The following is a 25,161-nucleotide window of genomic DNA, read 5'->3' as shown; positions in this document are numbered from 1 at the left end:
CCAGACTCTGACCTATGTATTTATTTATTGACTTTCCAGTGACAAGTTTTACAAGCAGATGCTCTGTGTTCTTTCATTGGTTAAAGGTAAACTAACCAGGCAGCTAGTGTGTGTTTACTATAGGTTAAAGATGAACTAGAAAATGCTTTTTACGAGGGAACAAAGGAAAGGGTCACACATCCTGTGTTCAAAGAACTCATTCATCTGGCATGAGACATAATTATATTGGATGCTGTTTTATCATGCTTTGAGCAGTTTGCTCCTTTGGGGGCAGTTTTCCGCTTTGGGGGGCTGACTTGATATTTCTTGCTGCTGATCTCAATAGGATTTCTCAGCAAACAATATGATTTCTCACACATGTCAGAATTTGCTCTCAACAACGCTGCTATGAACATCAGTGTATAAATGTGTGCAGCCCTTTGAATTGCAGGGGGTACATACCCAGAAGTGGAAATGCTGGATTATATGGTAATCCTCTGTTTTGAGACAGTCTCTCACTCTGTCACCCAGGGTGGAATGCAGTGGTGCAATCTTGGCTCTCTGCAACCTCTGCCTCCTGGGTTCAAGTGATTCTTACCCCTCAGCCTCCCGAGTAGCTGGGATTACAGGCCTACACCACCATGCCAGGTGAGTTTTCGTGTTTTTAGTAGAGATGCGTTTCACCATGTTGGCCAGACTGGTCTTGAGCTCCTGGCCTCAACTCCTAGCCTCCTGCCCCGGCCTCGCAACGTGCTGGGATTACAAGTGTGTGCCACCACGCCTGGCCTGTTTTTAACTTTTTGATGAAAAGTTTAAACACTGTTTTCCATAGCTACAGCTCCATTTTAAACTCCCAGTAAGAGTACGCAAGGCTGCCAACCACTCAACATCCTCGCTAACACTTTATTTTCTGTATGGATTACAGTAATCTTAATGAGTCTGAGGTGGCCTCTCCATGTAGGTCTTCTTATGTTTCTTTTTTTGAGGTGGAGTCTTGCTCTGTCACCCAGGCTGCAGTGCAGTGGTGCAATCTTGGCTCACTGCAACCTCCACCTCCCAGGTTGAAGAAATTCTACTGCCTCAGCCTCCTGAGCATCTGGGACTTCAGGCACATGGCACCACACCCAGCTAATTTTTCTATTTTTAGTAGAGATGTGGTGTTACTGTGTCTGCCAGGCTTGTCTCAAACTTCTGACCTCAAGTGATCTGCCCACCTCAGCCTTTCAGAGTGCTGGGATTACAGGCCTGAGCCACCACGCCCAGCCTCTCCCCATGGTTTTGGTTTGTTTCCCTAATAGTAATGGTGAGCATCTTTTTATGTACCGAATGGCCATTTGCATCTCTTATTTGGTGGACTGTCTATTCACATCCTTTGCGCATCTTTGAACTGCCTTAGTTGGGTTTTGTTGTTGCATTGTGAGAGTGATTTATCTATTCTAGATGGGAACTCAGTCACACGTAATTTGCACCTCTGTCCTATCATTCTGCAGGTTGCCTTTTTACTCTGTTAATAGTATTCTTTGAAGCAATCCAATTTGTCTACTTTTCCTTTTGTTGTTTGGGCCTTTGGTGTCATATGCAAGAAATCATTGCCAAAGGAAGCTCTCCTTCTATGTTTTAAGAGTCGTCAGCTGGGAACAGTGGCTCCCACCTATAATCCCAGCACATTGGGAGGCCAAAGGGGGTGAATCATGAGGTCAGGTGTTCAAGACCAGCCCGACCAAGATGCCCTGTCTCTACTAAAAATACAAAAATTATCTAGGTGTGGTGATGGGCACCTGTAATCCCAGCTATTGTCAGGCTGAGGCAGAGAACTGCTTGAACCCGGGAGCCGGAGGTTGCAGTTAGCCAAGATCACGCCACTGCACTCCAGCCTCAGTGTCAGAGTGAGACTCTGTCTCAAAAAAGCAAGAATTGTACAGCTTCAGATCTTACACTTGGGTCTTTGATTCATTATTGAGGTGTTTTTTTGTTTGTTTGTTTTTAACATGATATAAGGTAAGGCTTTAACTTCATTCTTTTGCATGTGGATATCTAGTTTTCCCACACCATTTGTTGAAAGACTATTCCTTCCCTGATTGAAAAATCTTGGCATCTTTATTGAACTCATTTGACCATATGTGTAAGGGTTTTCTTTTGCACTCTGTATTCCATTCCACTGGTCTCTCTGTATGTCTTTACTGTCATACCACACTTTTGACCACTGTAACTTGCTTTCTTTTTTTTTCTTTTTTCTGAGAGAGAGTCTTGCTCTGTCACCAGGCTGGAGTGCAGTGGCGCAATCTCGGCTCACTGCAACCTCTGCCTCCTGGGTTCAAGGGATTCTTCTGCCTCAGCCTCCTGAGTAGCTGGGACCACAGGCGTGTGCCACCACACCTGGCTAATTTTTGTATTTTTAGCAGAGATGAGGTTTCATCATCTTGGCCCACCTTGGCCTCCCAAAGTGCTGGGATTACAGGCTTGAGCCACCATGCCCAGCCCACTGTAGCTTTTAATAATACATTTTGAAATTGAGAAATAAAAGACTTCCAACTTTGTTACTTTTTCAAGATTGCTTTGGCCATTTGGGATCTCTTGAAATTGTATATAAACTTTACACAATTTATAAGGATGGATTTTTCTATAATTGAAGAAAAAAAGTCACTGAGATTTTGAGAGCAATTAAACTAAACCTGTAGATCACTTTGAGTCATATTGACATCTTAAGGAAACTAAGCCTTATAATACATAAGTACGAGATGCCTTTACATTTGTTACACAACCGGTCTCTGGAACTCAAAATCCTTCCAAAGTCTTTGCCTCCTGCTTGAGTTTATTCCTGTTTTATTCTTTTTGATGCTATTGTAAACTGACTTTTTTTTTTTTTAAGATAGTATCTCACTATATTGCCCAGGCTAGGGTACGTTGGCTATTCACAGGCATAATCGTTATAAAAACTGACAGAATTGACCTCCCAGGCTCCAGGGATTTTCCTACCTCAGCCTCCCAAGTAGCTGGGACTAGGCTTCCACAACCAAGCCAGCAGGAATGGTTTTCTTAATTTCCTTCTTGGATCATCGACTGTTAGTGTGTAGAAATGCAACTGACTCCTGTGTGTTGATTTCATAATTCTGAATCTTGAACAAATTATTAGTTCTAACAGTTTATTTTGTGCAGCCTTCAGGATTTTCTACAAAGAAGTTCATGTCATTTGTTAACAGAGAAAATTTCACTTCTTCCTTTCCAGTTTTGATGCCTTTTCTTTTTTCTTTCTTTTTTAGTAGCTCTGGCTAGGATTTCCAGTATTATGAAAGCAGGCATCACTATTTTTATTCCTCCTCTTGGAAAACTTTGTCTCTCATCATTGAGAATGATACTAGCTGGAGGTTGTTCATATGACTTTTATTAGGTTGAGGTTGTTTTAATTTCTAGTCAGTATGTTTTTAATCATGAAAGGATATTAAACTTCATTAACTGCTTTTCCTGTACTAATTGAAACAAATTATCATGTGTTTTCTTTCCTTCATTCTGTTAATGTGGTCTCTTACCCTAATGTTTATATGGTAACCACCTTTCCATTCCAGGAATACATCTTATTTGATCATGTTATGTAATCTTTCTATGATGCTGTTGAATTCTCATTAGTAATTTCTTGAGCACTTTTGCATCTGTATTGATCAGGAATTGTGGTGTGTTTTCTTCTGCTGCTTTGTCTGTCTTTGGTATCAGTAATGCTGGCCTCACAGAATGAGTTTGGAGGTATTCTTTCCTCCGTAATTTGGAAGAAGATGAGCAGGATTGGTATTGATTCTGTAAATGTTTGGTACAAGTCACCCATGAAGCCATCTGTTCTTGTACTTTCTTGTCAAGTTTTTGGTCACTGATTCATCTTCTATTTCATTTATTTCTGTTCTAACCTTAAGTATTGCCTTCCTTGTCCTACTTTGGGTTTAGGCTGTTCTTCTCTTCCTAAAAACTGAAGGTACAAAGTTAGGATTGCGGTTTGAGAGCTTTTTCCTTTTTCTTTTATTTGAGAGAGGGTCTTGCCACTTGCTGAGTTAGTCTCAAACTCCTGGGTTCAAGCAATCTCCTGGCCTCAGCCTTCCAAGTAGATGGGATTATAGAACAGTGTCACTATGCCTGGCTACTGCTGCTTTTGTGTGTGTGTGGGGGTGGGGGGAAATGGAGTCTAGCTGTCTCTCCCAAGCCGGAGTGTAGTGGTACAATCTTGGCTCACTGCAACCTCCTCCTCATGGGTTCAAATGATTCTCCTGCCTCAGCCTCCCAAGTAGCTGAGATTACAGGTGCTTGCCACCACCCCTGGCTAATTTTATGATTTGAGTAAAGATGGGGTGCCCATGTTAGCCAGGCTGGTCTTGAACTCCTGACATCAGGTTATCTGACTGTCTCGGCCTCCCAGAGTGCTGGGATTACAGATGTGAGCCACTACCTAGAGCCAGCTTTTTTTTTTTTTTTTTTTTTTTTTTTTTTTTTTTTTTTTTTTTTTTAATGTAAGCATGTACAGCTATAAATTTCCCTCATAGCACTGCTTTTGCTGCATCCCACAGATTTGATACATTGTTTTGTCTCAAAATACTTTATAATTTTCCTTATTTTTCTTTGATTCATAGTTGTTGTCGAGTTCCCATAGATTTGTGAATATTCCAGTTTTCATTCTGCCGTTATGAATTCAGTCCTTTAAAATGTATTAAATCTTGCTTTCAGGCCTAATGTATGACCTTTCCCAGAGAACGTTCCACATGTACTTTGAAGAATGTGTATTCTGCTCTTGGGTGAACTCATCTGTGTGTGTCTGGTAGGTCCAATTTGTCTGTAGTATCGTTCAAGCTCTCTGTTTCCTTCTTTATCCTCTGTCTGGGTGTTGTATCCATTATTGAAAGTCAATTATTGGGCCAGGCACAGAGGCTCATGCCTGTAATCCCAGCACTTTGGGAGGCCAAGGTGGGTGGATCACTTGAGGTCAGGAGTTCAAGATCAGCCTGGCCAATGTGGTGAATCCCTGTCTCTACTAAAAATAGCTGGGCATGGTAGCATACACCTGTAATCCCAGCTACTCTGAGGCTGAGGCACGAGAATCACTTGAATTCAGGAGGTTGCATCTGCACTCCAGCCTGGGAAATCAAGATTCTGTCTGGGGGAAAAAAAAAAAAAAAAGCGAGGTGTTGAAGTTTCCTACAAGTTTCATAGAACTGTTTCTTCTTTCATTCTGTCAGTGTTTGAGTTGTATATTTAGGAGCTCTGAGGTGCGTTGCACATACCTTTATAACTGTTGCATCTTTTTGGTGAATGGACTGTTGTTATCTCTCACAACAGCTTCTGACCTTAAGTCTACTTAGTCTGAGATTAATCTAGCTCCTCCCTCCTTTTCTCAGTTACCATTTCCATGGAGTATCTTTTTTTGTCATCCTATGTGTAAGTCTCTTACTGTCTTTAGATTGTGGAAATAATTTGCACTTTTAAAGATTATCATCTGATGAAACTCAATAGCCTGGTGGGTGACTGTGCCATGAGGCCCACAGCCAGGGACTAAGGTGAGCAGTTGTTCTGGGAGGACTCCAGCACCCCATTTACGGGGCTTTTAGGTGCCACTCTGTGGATTGTTTTCTGCATGGCTTATGGTTTATTTTCTTTCTCATTTCCTTCCTTCTGCCTGCCTTTGTGTTTAATTTTTTTTTTTTTTTTGCGTGATACACTTAGAATCCCTTCTTACTTCCTTTTGTGTACATTCTATAGATATTTTCTTTGTAATTACCATGAGGATTACGTAATACATCCTGAAGATGTATTTGGCAATTGATTTTAAACTACTAAGTTCAATCACATACCAAATATTCAACTCCTCGACAGCTCTACCCCGTCCTATGTTTTCATTACAAAGTATATCTATATTTTAGAGAGAGGGTCTCACTCTGTCACCCAGGCTGGAGTGCAGTATCACTGTCATAGCTCATTGTAACCTGAAGCCCCTGGACTGAAGTGATCCTCCATAGCCGAGACTACAGGTGCACGCCACCATGCCTAATCTTTTAAAATAAATTACATATTTAACATAGGCTTATGGTTACGCCTCTTTTAAATCCAGTAAAATAATTAAAATCAGAGATGTGAATCAAAATTTCAATAATACAGGTCTTTATATGTGGCTTCAAATGTCCACCTAGCATCTTTTTGTTTTGACTTGAAGAACTCCCTTTAGCACTTCTTGCACGACAGGTCCCAATGTAATGAACTGTCTCAGCTTTTGTTTATCTGAGAATGTCTTAATTTCTCTGGTCAGGTGACAGGTGGAAGGATCACATGAGCTCAGAAGTTTGAGACCAGCCTGGCCAACATGGTGAAACCCCGTCTCTACTAAAAAGACAAAAACACGGTGGTGGACGCCTGTAATCCCAACTACTTGGGAGGCTGCACCACTGTACTCCAGCCTGGAGGACAGAGCAAGACCCTATCCCAAAAAGATAGCAAAAAGTGTCTTAATATTCTTGTTTTCTTATGAGAGTTCATAAGACGCCTTTATTTTGTAACTTATAACCACCTTTAAATTTGTCCTTCAAATGTTAACTGTAATTGGTGACTGCTTTTCTTAAATACTTCACCGGTGTCCAAGAGAGGGGAAGAATTTAGCCCTTGATTTAAAACAAGTAAAGCTGGCCAGACACGGTGGCTCCCACCTGGAATCCCAGCACATTGGGAGGTCAAGGCAGATGGATCATGAGGTCCGACGTTTGAGACCATCCTGGCCAACATGGTGCAACCCCGTCTCCACTAAAAACACACAAAAATTAGCGGGACGTGGTGGCACATGGCTGTAATCCCAGCTCCTCAGGAGGCTGAGGTAGGAGAATTGCTGGAACCCGGGAGGAGAAGGTTGCAGTGAGCTGAGATTGCTCCACTGCACTTCAGCCTGAGTGAGAGAGCAAGACTCTGTCTCAAAAAAATACATAAACCCTAACAGGAATACAGAGGACCTTAACTGCAGATAAGACTCCATTGTTACCCTGTGGCTGTAAATCTTCTGAGTTGCCTGTAGTCCCAGATGTTCTGTTCATCGCTGTAGTAGCTGACGGTTTTGTATTGACACGGTCAGAACAATGAGTGCTTCTGCTTGATTCCAGATTGTCCAAGCTTCCACCGGAGCGACACCATCTCCTGTCTTGGCACTTCATGAGTCGAATGCTGCTTCCCGAGAGGATCTGGTTGGTAGGCCGTGACCTTGATTCCTGCCCCTGAGCCTCACTTTTTTCTTATCAGCCACCACCTTTTGGGCACTAGGACAGTGCTTTTTATAATGCACTCATCAGTGGATGCTGAAATAACAACCTGGCCATTTGGATGTTCAACTAACGCTTTATGCTGCAGAGTCCCTGCAACTCACCAACCCGTGCCGGAACTCACCGGAGCTCAGGTGTGTAGCACTACTTTGTTTCTCTATGATTGGGAGTGAAAATATTGTTCATGCATTATTTCCCATTTTTTACTTTGGAGGTTTTCTTTTGTGAGACAAGGCCTCACTCTGTCATGCAGCCAGGAGTGCAGGAGTGTAATCATGGCTCACTGTAGCCTTGACCTCCCGGGTTCAAGCCATCTCACCTCAGCCTCCAAGAGTGCTAGAAATACGAGCGTAAGCCACTGTACCTGGCCTACTTTTGAGCTTTGAGTTCTTTATGCATTCTGGAGATGAGTCTCTGGAGATAGATGAGTCCTTGGTCTGATTGGTGGTTTGTAAACCATCAATTGGTTTTTTCCCAACCTGTAGCTTGTCTCTCCATCTTCCTAATTGAGTCTTTCAGAGAGCAAAGATGTGGTCTCCCTTGCAGATACTCTGCCACTGTAGCAGGAGAGCAGACACAGACGTACGTAAATGAGCATGGGCATGTGTCCCTTGAGAAAGTGTCCGTTTGTGGTAAAGAGATCTCTAGACAGATCGGTGCTGAGAGGTTATTTCATTCAGTAATAGTTGAGCTGGGGATCATCTCTAACCTCATGCTTGCTTTCTCTTACTCCACTGTCTTCTGTTGCTGCGGGTGGGAAAGCAATTGTCAACATGTTCTTCCTTCTTTCCACCCTCCTCAGTAGCTTTTAGGACCTCTTCTTTGTCTTTTCTGCAATTGTGTTTGGATGGGTCTAGGTATGGATGGATTTATTGTATTGGGGATTGTGCCTCCTGACTCTAAAGGGTCCTGGGTCCTGTCTCTATTTTCATTCTGGAATTTTTATTGAGAGACTCTCATTCTGTCACCAGCCTGGAGTGCAGAGGCAAGATCTTGGCTCACTGCCACCTCCACCTTCTGGGTTCAAGCATTCCTCCTGCCTCAGCCTCCCAAGTAGCTGGAATTAAAGGCACATACCACCATTCCTGGCTAATTTTTGTATTTTTAGTAGAGATGGGTTTTCACCATGTTGGCCAGGTTGGTCTCAAACTCCTGACCTTAGGTGATCCACTCATCTTGGCCTTCCAAGTGCTAGGATTACAGGGATGAGCCACCACAGCCGGCCTGGAATTTCTCTGAGACGTGTTGGATCCTCTCATTTCATCCTTCCTTTGTCATATTTTCCACTCCTCTTGTTGATACTGACCTCTCTCTGTGCCCTTTTAGTGGGGCTTTGGCTGTAGCAATCATATGCAGCATGGGCTAGAGAATCTCAAGGTAGCTACTGTTAGAACTGAATTAGAGGTCCACCCTGGTAGTGGGGACAAACCCCCACACATTTGCTCACAGAAGTCATCTTCTGTGTTGATGATGATTTTTGCACTATGAGAGCAGAGGAAAAACAGGGGCTGAGCATTTTCTCTAAATGGGAGTGTACATTCAAATTCCCAGTGAGGCTGGGCATGGTGGCTCACACCTGTCATCCCAGCACTTTGGGAGGCCGAGGCAGGTGGATCACCAGAGGTCGGGAAGTCAGGACCAACCTGGCCAACACGGCAAAACACCATCTCTACAAAAATACCTGACTGTATTTTTGGGAGGCTGAGGTAGGAGTGTTGCTTGAACCTGGGAGGGGGAAGTTGACATGAGGCAAAATTGTGCCTCTACACTCCAGCCTGGACGGTTCATAAATAAAAGATATAATTAATTAACTCACAGTTCTACAGGCTGTAGAAGCACAGCTCCGGCATCTGCTTGGCTTCTGGTGAGGCCTCGGGAAGCTTATGATCATGGCAGAAACAGCAGGGGGTGCAAAGAGAGAGAGGAGGGGCCAGGCTCTTTATAAACAAACTGCTCTTATGGGAAGTAATAGAGCAAGAAGTCATGCTTCACCAAACAGAGGGTGCTAAGCCATCCATGAGGGAGGTACCCCCTCTAACAAACATGAGATTTGGAGGGGACACACATCCAAGCTGTGTCGGGCTGCAAATGTTTCATTTCTACTCTTAGCTCCTTGAATGCCAATTATTTGTCCTCCCTGAAAAGAGAGAGACATGGGTTTTCCCTCCAGCTGGAAGGCAGACGGCGGGGGAGGGGGCAGAGTGCCAGCCAGCTGGGCAGCTTACCGCACTGTGGAGGAGGGGTCAGGGACATGAAGCTGCAGGCATACAGGTGGATGTAGGCAGTCCCCAGAGTGCAGGCAAGCTGGAGCTCCCCAATGCCACAGGGGTCCTGCACACACAGGCTGAGGAATGGTGCAGGGTCCACCTGAAATCAGGGCCACCCACCCACTCTATCTGAGGCCCCTCCTCCATGCCACTCCCCAGGGTAGACTGGGGAAGGGGCTTTCTGTGTCCCGGGGCCCAGGCTCACACTCACCACCCAGAAGCAGTTCCCCAAGCTGGAGCCAGGGCCCTGGAAGAAGGCCGGGCAGGTGGGGCTCTGTCCTGGGCAGGTTGGCTGAGTCGTCTCGGCGGCCCTACAGTCACCATCCACCTGGCGGGACAGACACAAGATGTAGGCCTCCCGCTGGACCATGTGGCTCCCCCACCTACATCGGCCTCAGCAGGAGACTCCCCCAACCCTGGGTCTGCAAAGACCTCTGCAGAGCCAGCAGGGCACCTGCCTCTCCTGGGACTCTGCAGCCAGCAGCCCTCAAGAGCCTCACCCAGAGGGAGGAAGGGCAGGTGCACCTGCTCACCTGCCAGGCCAGGCTGAGCTCCTCCACGCTGCAGGCCACAGAGCTGTCCGGCAACATCAGCTCATTGCCTGCTTTATTGTCGTTGGTGCCCAGAAGGCCAGCGGATATGTCTGTGGGGAGGAGGGAAGCTGAGGAGGTCCTGAGAGCCCATGATCCTCCCCCTGGGGACCTGTATGAGAGACAAACCTGAGGCACACTGAGAAGTGGTAGAATCCTGCCACCTCCACCTCAGTCTCCCAGAGCAGGGCTCTGGCTCCATACCCTCATCAAAGGCAGGAGAGAAAGCACAGGGTCTAAGGACAGCATGTGTCTCCCCCCGCCCCCATCCCCTCCCCATGGCCTCAGCTCGAGTGGCCAGAATCCAGGCCCACCCTTTATGTTCCTTGGCAGAGGGACCACAGAAAGGCCAATCCACCTTGGAGCCACATATCCCAGGGGTGGGGGCAGAAAGCCCTGGACTTCAGTGCCATCATCTCAACCACAGTAGCTGCCTACAGCCCGGGGACCTGTCACACTGGAAGCTGAGAATGGTGCATCCCGAAAAGGATCTCGGTGGTGGGGCCAACCCCGCCAGGGCCCAGACTCACCGTGGTGCCACAGGCCCAGAGTCAGGCTGCAGAGGCCGGTGGGCACGTCACAGGAGATGGAGACCCCATCCTCACTGGCCAGCTCAATCCTGGGGACGTCCCTCCTTTTCATGGCAAGAAGCGGCTGGAGGTCTGGACAGCTTTCCCCTGGCAGCGAGGAGTTGTACAGCCTGTAGGCCTGTGGACCAGAGGGGGTAGGCAGGAGGGCCGACCCAGCCAGGGGACAAGTTTGAAAGGGCCATCTCCCCAGGCAACCTGCCACAGGCACAGGTCTCCGGGGGAAGCTCGGGCCTCTCCTCCTCACCTGCAGGCTGGGGTAGAAGATGAGGGTCACGTGGTTCAGCTCCACAATCAGGGCGGTAAGCCCCGAGCCTGTCCGACTCAGCATCAGGGAGAATGTGTTGTGAGCAAAGTCTTGGGCCAGCAGGATGCTGCCACACTGGGTGCTGAGGTCCCACACCCGGCTGTCAAAAGTCACCACATGCTGGGCTCGGGCAACCAGGGCATGGTCTGGGGAGAAGCAGCCCCAAAGGCAGGGTGAGTGGAGCCAGCTCCACCCACCACAGTGGGAGCCCAATGCCTGCTGGGCACCCCACTGCCTAGAGCCCCAGCTTAGCCTGCCCTGAGGCCAAGAGTCCCCCTCTCCTTGTGCAGCAGCCAGCGGCCCAGCGATCCCTCACCTGCTTCAGGATGACATGAGCTGAAGGGCTATGGACCAATTCAGCCCTAACGAGGAATGGAGTCCCCAGAACCGCTACAAAACTGCTGTGCTAAGTAACAAAGCCTGGCTCAGAGGCCACAGTCATACCTCTGTTTACATCAGATGTCCACAGCAGGCACAGCCTTGGACACAGCAGGCAGGCTGGCAGCTGCGGATGATAAAAACGTTATAAAATCGATTGTGGTGAGGCATGCACCGCTCTGAATAAACTAGAAGCCACTGACTGGTGCACTTAAATTTCACACATCGGCCAGGCATGGTGGCGTTAAGCCATCCCAGCACTTGGTGGGGCTGATGCAGGAGGATCACTTGAACCCAGGAGGTCAAGGGTGTAGGGAGCCGAGATCGCACCACTGCACTCCAACCATGACAACAGAGTGAGATCTAGTCTCAAAAAAAAATCATACCAGTCATCCATTTAATCTCAAGGAAGCTACTGGTGGGGGTGGGGGTGGGGGTGGGGGAGGCGGTGGGGGAGGCCACGGAGAGAAAAGCATGGACTGTTTAAGTGGATGGCCAATGGCTCCCTCAAACATGACAGCAGTGTCCTGCTGACCTGGCCTGTGAAGGAGCAAGTGTGACCCGTCCAGCCAGCATGGCCCCTGAGCGGTGCCTTGGGGGTGCTCGTGCCCATGGCGGGAAAGCACCATCCATCGTGCACAGCCAGACACCTGTTGGCCAGGGTCAGCATCCCAAGGGAGGCACTACCAGCGCCGTGGTCAGCTGTCAGAACTGAGGGCACAGAGCAGCCCATGGTGACACACACAGAACTTCAAGACCAGGCTGTTTTCTAAAAAATCAGTGTGCTGCTTAGACCTGACTACACCCATGCTTCTAGGGAGCCGTAGGCCTCCCTGTGAGTCCCACACAAGATAAACCGCTCCTTGTCAAGCCTGGGTACCTTGGCTGCCCATGGACATGAGGGGCTCCCTCGTGCGTTAAGAACTGTACATGCCCGTTACCCATGTGAGTGAGCCACGTGATTACCTGCATTTCACAGCGGAGGAAGCCGAGTCCACAGAGGTTAGCAGACTCACCCGAGCCACATGCAAGCTCCCCAGCAGCCCAGAGCCGGTCATCCCAGCACCACCCTTGGCTGCACTGCTGGGCCAGGCCTTATAATCTGGAGAAAAGCAGGATGAGAAGCCTCAGCTCTAGTCCCATAAGACCTTGGGAAGTCCAATAAGATCTGGGCCTGGCACTGTGATGCCACAAGCCTCTGTAGGCTTCCATGTGCTCCCACAGTACCTGCCCCTGCATGGTCTGCTGCTGTGCCCATGGGGCAGGGGGCTCCCAGGGAGGAAGGTGGCACAGCTCAGGGCAGGACTCGAACTCTCAGAGATCATGCAGCAGGCGGCATCTGAGCTGGTAGAACACGAGAGCATGTTGGCCTTGGACACCTCTCAGAGTGGCCGCAGCAGCTTCTACACCACCAGGTAGCTGGTCACCCAGGCCATGTCCAGGGGCTCATCCCCGCCCCCCCCCCCGAGGCAGCAGTGGCAGTGTCACCACCACTAAGTAGTTCCTAGAGGGAACACACAGGACAAGTCGCTATGCCTAGCCGAGCCTTGCTCCTTTTGGCTGCAGAGGGGGAGCTCACAGGTCCACAGGAAGAGCCCTGCCGTGGAGAGCATTGGGTTGCCTCTCGGGTCTGTCCTTGTTCTAGGAAGTCCCATAATGAGGTGGAGGAGGACAGACGCTGGCCTGACAGTAGAGGTGATGGCTGAGGCTTGGACAGAAACAAGCTGCCCTATTTTGAGGACACAGATGTCTGATGTCATGTCTGATCTGCCCCCCGGGTCTTGGGCAGCATAGGGCCTGTGTGTGGGGATGCCAAGGACAGGAGCTGGAAGGTGTAGGAAATTGTTATGGTTTTTGAAACAGAATCTCATTCTGTTTCCCAAACTTGGGTATAGTGGTATGATCTCGACTACCTGTGACCTCTGCCACCTGGGTTTAAGTGATTCCCCTGTCTCAGCCTCCAGAGTAGCTGGAACTACATGCACTCACTGCCATGCCTGGCTAATTTTTGAATTTTTAGTAGAGGCAGGGTTTCACCATGTTGGCCAGGCTGGCTGGAACTCCCGACCTCAAGTGATCTGCCCAAAGTGCTGAGATTACAGGCATGAACCAGTGTGCCCGACCAACAGGTCTAGGAAGTTTCTACAGCTGAGCAGAGGACTGGAACTTTCTTAATATGTAGAGCAGGCTCAAGCCTGTGAGATCTGAATGATTAAGAAGATCTTGGCTCAGGTGGGGGCAGAGTGGGAAGAGGAACATTGCACATTCTGTTGTTGATGGGCCAGTGAGGGGGAGGGACAGGTAGCTTCACTTACCTTTTAGGGAGCTCAGAGGCCCTGCAGCTGTGGGCAGGAAGCAGCTTCAACACCCTCACTGCCAGTTGAATCCAGTTGTTTGGCACCCTCACCAGATCCCACTCACCAGGTAGGCGAATAACCAGACAGGCGATTCTTCAACCAAGCCAACACCCCGCCCTGGGAGCTCTTCCCTTCCTCAGCCTACATTCTGACTGCAAGATGGCAGGAGCAGAAATTTGTGTTACATCCTTCCTAGGTCAGAGCAGAAGCCAGAGTCCTCCCCTCACCACCCAAGCCTTGGGACCTCCCAGTCCCTCCCAGTTACATCAGCCCCACCACCTTGCTATTCATACAGGCCAGGCAAGGTGGCTCATGCCTGTAATCCCAGCACTGAGTCTCTGGAGCCCAGGATTCTGAGACCAGCCTGGCAAATATAGTGAAACCCCGTCTCTACTAAAAACACAAAAATTAGCCAGGTATGGTGATGAATGCTTGTAATCCCAGCTACTTGGGAGGCTGAGGCAGGAGAATCACTTGAATTTGACAGAGGTTGCAGTGAGCTGAGATCACACCACAGCACTCCAGCCAGGGTGACAGAGTACGAGACTCCATCTCAAAAACAGGCCAGGCACATCTGTCTCCCAGGCCTCTGTGCAGTGGTGCCCCCACCTGCAGCTCTGTTCCCACACTGGCCCCATGGCTCTTGCTCAGACTGTACCTTCTCAACACTGGCTATGGCCACACCACAGGTTCCTCTGCCCACCATCTCAACAATGCCCCTTCTCTAGCATTTGCCACCTAACGTATGGCTCAGTAGTGGTAAACGATGGGCAGTGGGCCACACCCAGCCTGTGGTCATCTTCTGCACAGCCTGCAAGAAAGAAGGGCTTTTATGTGTTTGTAAAATATTACAAAACAGGCCAGGAGTGGTGGCTCATGCCTGTAGTCCCAACACTTTGGAAGACCAAAGGAGTTGCATCACTGAAGGTCAGGAGTTTGACACCAGCCTGGAGTGGCAAAACCCTGTCTCTACTAAAAATGCAAAAAATTAGCCAGGTATAGTAGTGCACACACCTGTAATCCCAGCAACTCAGAGGGCTGAGGCAGGAGAATCACTTGAACATAGGTGGCAGAGGCTGCAATGAGCTGAGATCACACCACTGAGACAGAGTGAGACTCCATCTTAAAAAAAAAAAAATTACAAAACAAAACAAGGAAATGTGACAGAGAAGAACGGCCTGCTTAAGAGGTGACTCTCAGGCTCTCTGCAGGGAGCGGTGCACACCCTGCTGTAGATTTCTCATGCTTCGTGTCTGTCTCTGAGTAAAACTGAGCTTCCTGAAGGCAGGGGTCCGCCTGGCCCACTGTGGCCCTCTGCAGCAGCTCCTAAAATCCTGCCTGCACTGGGACCATGCTCGTGAGGTCTCTGTGGAGTAAGGAAGAAACCCCAGCTTTCTCTCCTGAGAAATGGGGCAGTCAGAGGAGTCAGTGAGTCAGAGCGTGTCGACGCATTCAGCATTGCGCCTGATACGTGGCAGGAAGGCCGGATGCGCCACTCCCAACCCTGCATTACCTGGTTATGAGGTCATACAGGTCCAGCAGGGGCTTGCAGAGCCTCTTCAGTGCCCGTGAGAATGTGGCCTCAGCCCCGGACAGCATCGAATGGGCCACCTGGAGAGGGAGGGGACAGAGAGAGCTGTCTCTGTTGTCCTCAACTGCCAGCCACGCCCCATCCTTGCCCTCAGTCTCCAGCTCCAGGGTGCCTTTCACGGCCCCTCCGGCCACCCTAATGGGCCTGGGACCCCGGTTGACTGGCATCCCGGAAACCCAGGCCTGTAGCCACCACATGGCCTCCTCTGCCTACTCCCGCCACACCACCTCCAGGGGCTGCAGCATCACTTCCAGGAAGGCGTTCTTCAGTGTGGCCAGGGGCCCTGCAAAAGGCAGCCACCACCCACCATGAGGCCTCTGGGGAGCTCAGAGGCCCAGCCCAGGTCTGGAGGAGATAGGGCCTGTTCCTGGGATTCAAATGGTGGGGGAAGTGGGGGAAAAGAAAGAGAGTAGAAGGCACTGAAGATTGCAGGTGAGTTGTTACAGTAAACCCGAGCCGCCTCTGCATGGCCTGCTTCCAAGTTGTCTGGGAACTTGGATTGGGGGAGGGTTTCCCCCACTCCTAGAAGTGATACGAGGCTCTCTGCACCTGAACTGTTTGCACAAACGGGGTTTATGCTGAACCCCTGCTTGCCTCCTAGGAGTCTGACAGTGTGCTCTGAGCCAAGCAGCACCTGCCAATTAGGCAGCCCCACTAAATACCCTGGGTGACATAGTGCTGGGACAGCCAAGTGCCTCCCATGTGAAGGCGCTGGACTGGGAGAGGACACTGGGTGCTGGCCCTGGTTCCCCCTGGACTCCACCCTGGCCCCCTTCCCTGTGCCGACACTCCTGCTTTCTCTCACTGTAGTCAATGACAGCTGTGAACAGCACAGTGGGCCGAGTCATGGAGCACTCTTTCAAATTCACTGCCCTGTGGGTGGCCATGGGACTCTGGCACAGCAGAGAGGATATAGAGAGGGCATTCAATAGCCAGTCAGAGGGACACCTACCCTGGCATGGGGCACGGTCTTACTTAGCCCCAGATGGTGGAGAGGCCAGAAGTTCCTAGTCCTGCCAGGAGGACAGTCAAGGCAGCCGCTGTGAGCATTTAAGGACCATGCGGCCACAAAGAGCTCATCGTGGAACCAGAAAGAGACCCTGTGGCAGTAAGCGTCACAGAAACAAGGCTGTACACTCAAAAGAAAGCAGGCAGAAGACTGAAGAAACTGAGGCAGCAGGCATAAGGAATATTAGCTTGGAGACCTTGTAAGAATAAGACAGAAGCCCATGAAAAAAAGAAGGTTGGGTCAGGCACCGTGGCTCACACTTATAATCCCAGCACTTTCGGAGGCTGAGGCCAGTGGATCACAAGGGCAAGATATCAAGACCATCCTGGCCAAAATGGTGAAGCCCCATCTCTTCTAAAATACAAAAATGAGCCAAGCATTGTGGTGCATGCCTGTGGTCCCAGCTACTTGGGAGGCTGAGGCAGGAGAATCACTTGAATACGGGAGGCAGAGGTTGCAGTGAGCTGAGATTATGCCACTGCACTCCAGCCTGGTGACACAGCGAGAAAAAAAATAAGCCACCACCATTTGCAGGACTGGATGTGAAAAGAAAAAAATATGTATAAGGTTAAATGCGTGCTATAGAAGAACTACCACATGTTCAGCAGCTGAGCACACCGTGATTCCTAACTCAGCAAAAGAACCCCTGCTCTGGGAAAAACTAAGTGAACTGCTGTTTCCAAAATGCATTTTTATGATTGAAAATCTGTTTCCCAAGCCCTCCTTCCAGTCCTTGGCACTGTGACAAGCGTTTCTTACTTCTGAGGACGTGGGATTGGAGATGCAAAAGGGAAAGTCACCAAGGCTGAGTTCCAGCTGTCCTATGTGGCTATGCTATTGGGAGCAAGTTCATCTCTTTAGGAATGAGCTCAGGGTACTCAGATCACCTTGCCAGACTCTGGTGCTCTCTCTGGATGTCTCACCTGGCCTGGGCACCCTACCTTGTGGCTGAGGCCGGGATCTGTGTGCTGTGGAGCTCATGGGCCAGCTCCAGCTGGTAAGCGCCATCTAAGCCACTCTCTGTCGGCAGCCTCTGGCCGGTGCTGCACTGGTGCGCTAGCTGCTTTGCCTGAGCTGTGAAGATTGATCAACGGACCCCTGCCCTCCTCTGCCAGGCAGCCCTCCACCAGGGCTCCAAGAGGAGGAGGGCCCAGCCCAGCCTGGCCTCAGCCGTGTCCTCCCAGCCCTGTGGTCTGCTTCACCTGTCACTCCATTAGAACCTGTTCTTGGGGAGGTCTTAAGAGAGGGATGAATGTCCCCTCAGCAGACACACCTTTTTTTGTTGTTGTTTTAAATGAGCAGGTACTAAGTCCTACTCAGAGCCCACAGAATGACTAATGGAAAATCCTGTGGTGACAGCATATCTTAGCCTGCAGAGCCACAGCCTCAAGAAACAGGGCAGACCCTGCCACCTCCAACTGCCCCACAGCCAGACATGCAGTGCCTTACCCAGCAGGCTGCACTGGATCCTCAGGGAGTTGGTCCAGAACCGGCCTCGCTGCTGCAGCAGGCTAAGGGCACACAGCCCCGCCAGTCCTGACACGACGAGCTCGGCACCCAGTGTGGCCGCCCAGCGTCCATCCTCCTCCTTCCTTTCCAGCAGTGCTGCCGGGACAGAGAGCAGGCAGGAGAAAGGGTCAGCCCCCAAGGACCAACACCCTGAGCCCCAGGCAAAGAGGGGACTCGGGATATGCCAGGGGCCTTGGGGTTGGGGGGCTCATTGAAGAGTCAACACCTGTGCCCTGCACAACAGCCCACAGACAGGCCTGATCATGGCTCACTGCAGCCTTGACCTCTCAGGCTCATTTGATCCTCCCACCTCAGCCTCCCAAGTAGTAGCTGGAACTACAGACTTGTGCCGCCACCTTGGCTAATGTGTGTGTGTGTGTGTGTGTGTGTGTGTGTGTGTATGTGTGTACATATATTTTAGAAACAGGGGTCTATGTTGTCCAGGCTGATCTTGAGCTCCTGGACTCAAGCAATCCTCCTGCCTTGGCTTCCCAAAGTTCTGGGATTATAGGCATGGGACACTGTGCTTGGCCCAAGAATAAAGTAGAACGAGGCTGGGCACAGTGGCTCATGCCTGTAATCCCAGCACTTTGGGATGCCAAGGCAGGCAGATTTCCTGAGGTCAGAAGTTTGAAACCAGCCTGGCCAACACAGTGAAAGCCTGTCTCTACAAAAATACAAAATAAGTAAATAACCAGGTGTGGTGGTGGGCACCTGTAATCTCAGCTACTCAGGAGGCTGATGCAGGAGAACCGCTTGAACCCAGGAGACAGAGGCTGTGGTGAGCCAAGATTGCACCATTGCATCCAGTCCCAGCAACACTGTGAGACTGTCTCAAAAAAAAAAGAGAATGAAACAAAATCAAATAGGACAGATGACAAAAGAAATAACCACACCTCATAGGTTGTTGGATAAATTTCACCTTCTGAAGCTTCTGCTTCTGCAACACTGAAGGTCATCCAGAACACACAGGTGGAACTGGGCCAGCTGTTATGACTCCCAAACACCCACATGAGGTGGTCAACAGCCACTGCTCCAAGTGCCCCCAGCTTCAGCTCCTGTCCTTACCTTGGAATCATTCAGAACACATAAGCGGCACACCCAGGTGCCACCGCCCTGGCTCTGGCACCGGGCCAGCACCTGCTCAGCCTGGGTGTGTGTTTTAAATGCCCTGTGTATTTTAGGTCAAAATGTTACATGTTTCTGACCATGGGTGAGAATAAAAACTGCCCTAAAGCTGCTATTTTAAGGTTCGTGGGGGCAGTTGGAGGTTGGGGAGGTTCTGGGGGCTCACTGAGCCTACGTCTGTCCTTAGATGGGTTGTTGATATTGAGAGGCTGGGCTGATGAGGACCATCAGGAGGCATTTGGCCCACACCCTAGCCTGGCCACAGGGGAGATGGGGCACAAGGGGTTTCATAGCCTACCTGTCAGGTGGGCTTGGTCACTCAGCAGATGGCTCAGTGATGCAGAGAGGCCAGCTTGCAGCCTGCCTGCTGCGTGAGGTTCCCTGTAAAGATGACAGGGCTGCCCCCATGACCAGTTTCATCTCCAGCTGCTCCTGGAAGCACTCAGCCTTGCCGACCATGGGTGGCTGCATGTCTCCAGTCCTGAAAAGGCCGTGGTGTCACCCGGAATGACAGGCTTGGCCAGCAAGCCCAGCCATGATCACACAAGCTGGGACTGGAGAGAGGGCAGGAGACAGCCCAACTAATGGCTTTGTATGCTGATCCTTCCCCGGTTTTGATTTTCCTTGAGATAGAGTCTCACTGTGTCACCCAGGCTGGAGGGCAGTGGCAGGATCCTGGTTCAATGCAAACTTCGTCTCTGGGTTCAAGTGATTCTCCTGCCTCAGCCTCCCAAGTAGCTGGGATGACAAATGCACACCACAGTGCCCAGCTAATTTTTGTATTTTTAGTAGAGACCAGGTTTCACCATGTTGGCGAGGCTGGTCTCAAACTCCTGAGCCCAAGTGATCCACCCGCCTTGGCCTCCCAAAGTGCTGAGATTACAGGTGGGAACCACTATGTCCAGCCCTTCCCCAATTTTTTAAACTCTGGATTTCTCAAAATTAGAAACCTGTGTTATAAACTCAGACACAAACACAAAGGACTCCTCTTCTCTCACTGACAACACCCCCTCGTTGGATCTATCAGAAACTCTGTCGGCCATCACTATGGAACGTGACTAGAGTCCACCCCATCTGCCATCTCCGCTGCCCACCAGCTCCAGCCCTGGTCATCGAGCCTGTCTGACTGAAACATCCTCCCGGCTCTCCCGGCTCCCAACCTGCCACTGGCAACGGATCTCCACGTGGTGACCAGACACTTCCAATGATGGCACACTAGCGTTTCTTACAGTACAATCCAAAGTCCTTGAGGCCTGTGAAGCCAGAACTTTGTTGGTCACTGGTGCAGACACTGGCAGGTGGGCCACGGGGACAGCTCATTACACTCCAGGGCCCCACATGGGAGATCCTCTAGAAAAGACATGTGCAACAATAAATACCATGTTTGATGACCTCACCAAGCTGCAGACACACCCCACACACCCCTCTGATAGCCACTAGCTGGTCAGTTCACCCAAAAGATGTCAAAACAATACTCGCTATTGCCAGACCATCACTACTTAATGCTATGTTTCCCTGATCCCCACCGACATGTGTGCAGATGTGTATGTATGTGCATGCATCTGTATACAGATGTATCTGTACGTGGATGTGTGTAGATGTGTATGTATACAGATATGTGGAAATACAGATATGTGTGTATGAATGTGTGGATATGGATGTGTGTACATGTAGACACGTGTATGAATGTGTGTATACAGACGAGTGTGCAGATGTGTGTAAAGACGTGTATATATATGGATGTTTGTAACTGAATGTATGTGTACAAATATGTCTACATGTGGAGGTAGATGCTCGCAGCTCTTCCTGCAGGCAGGCACATCCTAGAGCCGGCTTTCTTCAGCGTGTATCGGAGGCTGCATGGTGTTCTCAGAGCTTCCTCAGGGTGCAGGTGAACAGGGTGAGCACAGAACTTCTCTCCTAAAGCACACTTTGCAGTTAAAAAGAACACTAGCCACAAATGCGTCAGGTCAGCGGGCGAAAACTGGGGCTCTCCAGGCAACACCAGACCAACCCCCACACACCGGGGTAGGGGGTGTCAAACAGAACACTTCCCACATCAACCTTAAATCCCTCAGACTTTAAGGTTGAACCCAAGCCTCGAACCCCTGGGCCCAGGGATTCAAGGTTGAACCCGAGCTCTGGCACTTTGTATTCATGAGCTCATCTGCCGCAGTTTCCCCATCTTGTACGGGGTTAGAAAAAAGACTTGAAGAAGGGACTTGCTGGAACAGGCTCCAGAAAGTTATAGAGCGCAGGCTGTTACTGTAATTTTGATGAGTCTGGGGCAGATAGAACTAGAATTTCTCCAAAGGCAAATAAACATTTCCAGGCTTCAGACAGCTCTATAGGGAGTGGCAGGAAGGTCCGATGGGAGGTACAGGCAATCTGTGCTTGCATATTTAGCAAATAACAAGACGTTCAAGGCCCCCTGGGAGTTCTGGAAATGAAGCAGATGTCTCAGCCATCAGACAGGTGGGGCTTTAGGAAGAAGATGGCTCTCCCCTGACACGCGTCTTCTCCCCACCCAGGCTGACGGCACAGGCGGAAATGGAGAGAGTATTTATGCAGCAAGACATCCAGCCCCAGCTTCAGATGCGCCACTCCAGCCAACTGAGAAGACACTGCAAATTGAGGCAGAATTGGGTGATCCACTGCTGAACGTGCCCAGTGGTCATGCCTGGTGGGATCAAGGCTAAAGGTGCTATTTGTACCCTGGCTGGAGTGCAGTGGTGCAATCTCGACTCACTGCAACCTGCACCTTCCAGATTCAAGCAATCCGCCTGCCTCAGCCTCCTGAGAAGCTGGGCCCACAGACGTGCACAACCACGCCCAGGTAAGTTTTGTATTTTTGGTAGAGACAGGGTTTCACCTTCTTGGCCAGCCTGGTCCCAAGTTCCTGACTTCATGTGATCCTCCCACCTCACCTCCCAACATTTGTACACTTTCTGAAGTCACTGTTCTGCTTGAAAAGGGGATAGAAGATTTAAATCTTCTCCCCGGGATGGAGGAAACAGACACGAAACTTCAACACAACGACAAGGGCTTCAAGTGACTAAGTTCTATCCAGGTACCCTTGGGTAAGAACCCTTGAAAAGGACCTACTAAGATGAAAATGAGCCTGCACAACACAGTAAGCCGCATCTCCACAAAAAGAAAAGAAAAGAAAAAATGGAAGGGCATGATGGCACAGGCCTTAGATCCAGCTACTTGGGAGGCTGAAGCAAGAGGATCGCTTGGGCTCAGTGGTTCAAGGCTGCAGTCATCTGGGATCATGCCATTGCATAGAAGACCTTGTGAAAGAAAGAGGAAAGTGGGTGAGAAAAAAAGCGGGGGAAGAGAGAGGGGAAAGGAAAGAGGTAGGAAAAGGAAGAAAGAGGGAATAGAGGGAGGGAGAGAAAGAAAAGAAAAGAGAAAGACATATAAACCTTGTGGCCAGGGAATTCCACTGTTAAGAATGTACTCTGCAGAGAGAATGGTGTTCACCACAGAATGATTGTGAGAGAGGAAACCTGGGAAAAACTCAAGAGCACTTCATTATGAAACTAGCTGAATACATTCCATTAAATGGACTTTTACATGGTCATTCGCACTACGCGGGACACACCGATTTTTTTTTTAGGTAGATATATTAACTCCACGTGCTGATCGTGTGCATAGATCATCTCGGAAAGGAATCACCAAAAAAACCCTAAGAGTGGTTGGCTTTCAGGAGAGGAGGGAGAGCGGCTTTAAGGCGGCACCAGCACCAACCGATAGAACTTTTTGCAATGAGGACCATGTTTGAGGACCATCTGCAGCTGCGGAGCACCTGAAATGTGGCTGACGCAGCCAAAGAACCAAATCCTTCATCTTCTTTAATGTTAATTCATTTAGATTTTTTTTCTATTTTGAGATGGAGTCTAGCTCTGTGGCCCAGGCTGAAGTGAGGCTGCATGATCTTGGCTAACTGCAACCTCTGTCCCCAGGTTCAAGCAGGTCTCCAGGTCTCCTGCCTCAGCTTCCCAATTAGATAGGGTTACAGGGCTTCACCACCACATCTGGCTTCTTTCTGTGTTTTTAGTAGAGATGGGGTTTCACCATGTTGGTAAGGCTGCTCTCAAACTCCTGACCTCAGAAGAGCCACCTGACTCTGCCTCCCAAAGTGCCGGGATTACAGGCAGGAGCCACCATATCTGGCCTCACTTCGATTTCAAGAAACACAGATGCCACTGGCTGCCATATGGGAGACTCAGTTCTATACTCTTTCATAGGTTTTGAACTTTGAATCATTTAAATGCATTGCCTATTTTCTTTAGTTGTAGAACTTACCAGGATAGTATTTAGACTATTAATCTAAATGAAATCTACCATAGATTTTAAATTGTAATAGCAAATGCTGATATATAAAAAGACTGCCAAGGTGTGTGTGTGTGTATTAAGTGTGCATGTGTGTGTGTGTATATATATATATATATATATATATATATATATATATATGTATATTTCCTTTTTTTGTGAGTCAGAGTCTCGCTCCGCCACCTAGTCTGGAGTGCAGTATTATGAACTTGGCTCACTGCAACCTCCGCCTCCAGGGTTCAAGTGGTTCTCCTGCCTAAGCTTCCCGAGTCACTGGGATTACAGGCATGCACCACCACGGCCAGCTCATTTTTGTATTTTTAGTAGAGAAGGCATTACACCATGTTGGCCAGGCTGGTCTTGAACTCCTGACCTCAAGTGATCCACCTGCCTCGGCCTCCCAAAGTGCTGAGGATTACAGAAATGAGCCAGCATGCCCAGCTGCAAAGGTGTATTTTTGAGTAAAAAGAACAACGTACAAACAAAAAGTAGAGAACAGCTGGGGGTGGTGGCTCATTCCGATCATCCTAGCACTTTGGGAGGCTGAGGTGGGAAGATCGCTGGAGCCCAGGAGGTTGAGGCTGCAGTGAGCCATGTTTGCACCATTGCCCTCCAGCCGGAGTAATGGAGCAAGACCCTGCCTCAAGAAAAATTAAAAGTAAAATTAAGAAATCAAAACCTAAGCATGACCATTGGGTTTTCATGCTATTTTATGATATGCACCCTCCTCAAAACTTGTTATGGTATCATCACATCACCCACCTGATGCGAAAAATAAAAAATAAAACCCAGAAACTCAAACTAAAAATATTTGCAAATCTATAGCGTTATGCGTTGTCCTGTGTCTCCCCGAAAGACGCTGAAGCCCTATGCCGCAGGGTCTGTGGATGCGACCTTATTTGGAAATAGGCTCTTCACATGTGATCAGGCTAAGCTGAGGTAATGAGGGTAAATTTTAATCCCGTGTGCCTGGTGTCCTTATAAAAAGGGAATGTGTGGACAAAGACACCTACCAAGGGAAGACAATGTCAAGACAGAGACAGAAGACCACCTACAAGCCAAGGAACTCTGGAAGCTCTGAGAATCCAGGAGCGAGACCTGGGACAGACCGTCCCTCACAGCCTTCACAGGAAAAACAAACAAACAATAAAAAATCTCTTGATTTCAGACTCCTGGCCTCCAGAACTGTGAGAATAAACCTCTGTGGTTGAAGCTACACAGTTTAGGGTACTTTGTTAAGGCAGCGCTGGGAAATGAATACAGATTTCTTGGGGCGTGCATCAACACTCGTGAAGGAAATTTGGGACATGGCGTGCTTGAACTTACAATTCATACTTTTCTCTACTCTGAATTTTTTTTTTTGAGAGACAGGGTCTCACTCTGTCACCCAGGCTGGAGTGCAGTGGCACAAGCACGGCTCACTGCAGGCTCCACCTTCTGGGCTCCAGCAATCCTCTTGCCTCAGGCTCCTGAGTAGCTGACACTACAGGCACATGCCACTGTGCCTATTTTTTAAAAAATGTTTTGTAGAGGTGGGGTCTTGCTATGTTGCCCAGGTTTACACCTGGAACTCCTAGCCTCAAGTGATCTTTCCACCTTGGCCTCCCAAAGTTCTGGGATTCTAGGTATAAGCCATTGTGACTGGCTTGCCTTTTTTTTTTTTTTTTTTTTTCAGACAGAATCTTGCTCTATTGCCCAGGCTGGAGTGCAGGGACATGATCTCAGCTCACTGCAACCTCCACCTCCTGGGTTCAAGCAATTCTTTTGCCTCAACCTACCGAGTAGCTCAGCTTATAGGCTCCTACCACCACACCCAGCTAATGTTTGTATTTATATTACAGGCGGGGCTT

At 49.2% G+C, this 25,161-nt stretch overlaps 1 long non-coding RNA gene and 1 pseudogene across 2 annotated transcripts in view; both read left to right on the top strand.

The window, feature by feature from the left end:
• LOC141585108 (uncharacterized) overlaps positions 1-23,399 on the top strand; it is a 35,457-nt gene extending 12,058 nt beyond the window's left edge. The window contains exons 2-5 of one of the 2 annotated variants that reach the window (XR_012518426.1): positions 4,684-4,774; positions 7,095-7,384; positions 21,505-21,809; positions 22,596-23,399. This is a non-coding gene — a long non-coding RNA (uncharacterized LOC141585108). Of the gene's footprint in view, positions 1-3,002; positions 4,775-7,094; positions 7,385-21,504; positions 21,810-22,595 lie in introns of those variants that run through there. The other variant, XR_012518425.1, reaches the window with a different exon arrangement.
• Positions 23,400-23,982: 583 nt separating this feature from the next.
• On the top strand, positions 23,983-24,079 carry LOC141585243 (small nucleolar RNA U13; annotated as a pseudogene).
• Positions 24,080-25,161: the final 1,082 nt, after the last annotated feature.

The sequence above is a fragment of the Saimiri boliviensis genome, chromosome 7, assembly GCF_048565385.1.
Source record: "Saimiri boliviensis isolate mSaiBol1 chromosome 7, mSaiBol1.pri, whole genome shotgun sequence".
Taxonomy (NCBI): Eukaryota; Metazoa; Chordata; class Mammalia; order Primates; family Cebidae; genus Saimiri; species Saimiri boliviensis.
This window is presented reverse-complemented; position numbering and strand designations above follow the sequence as displayed.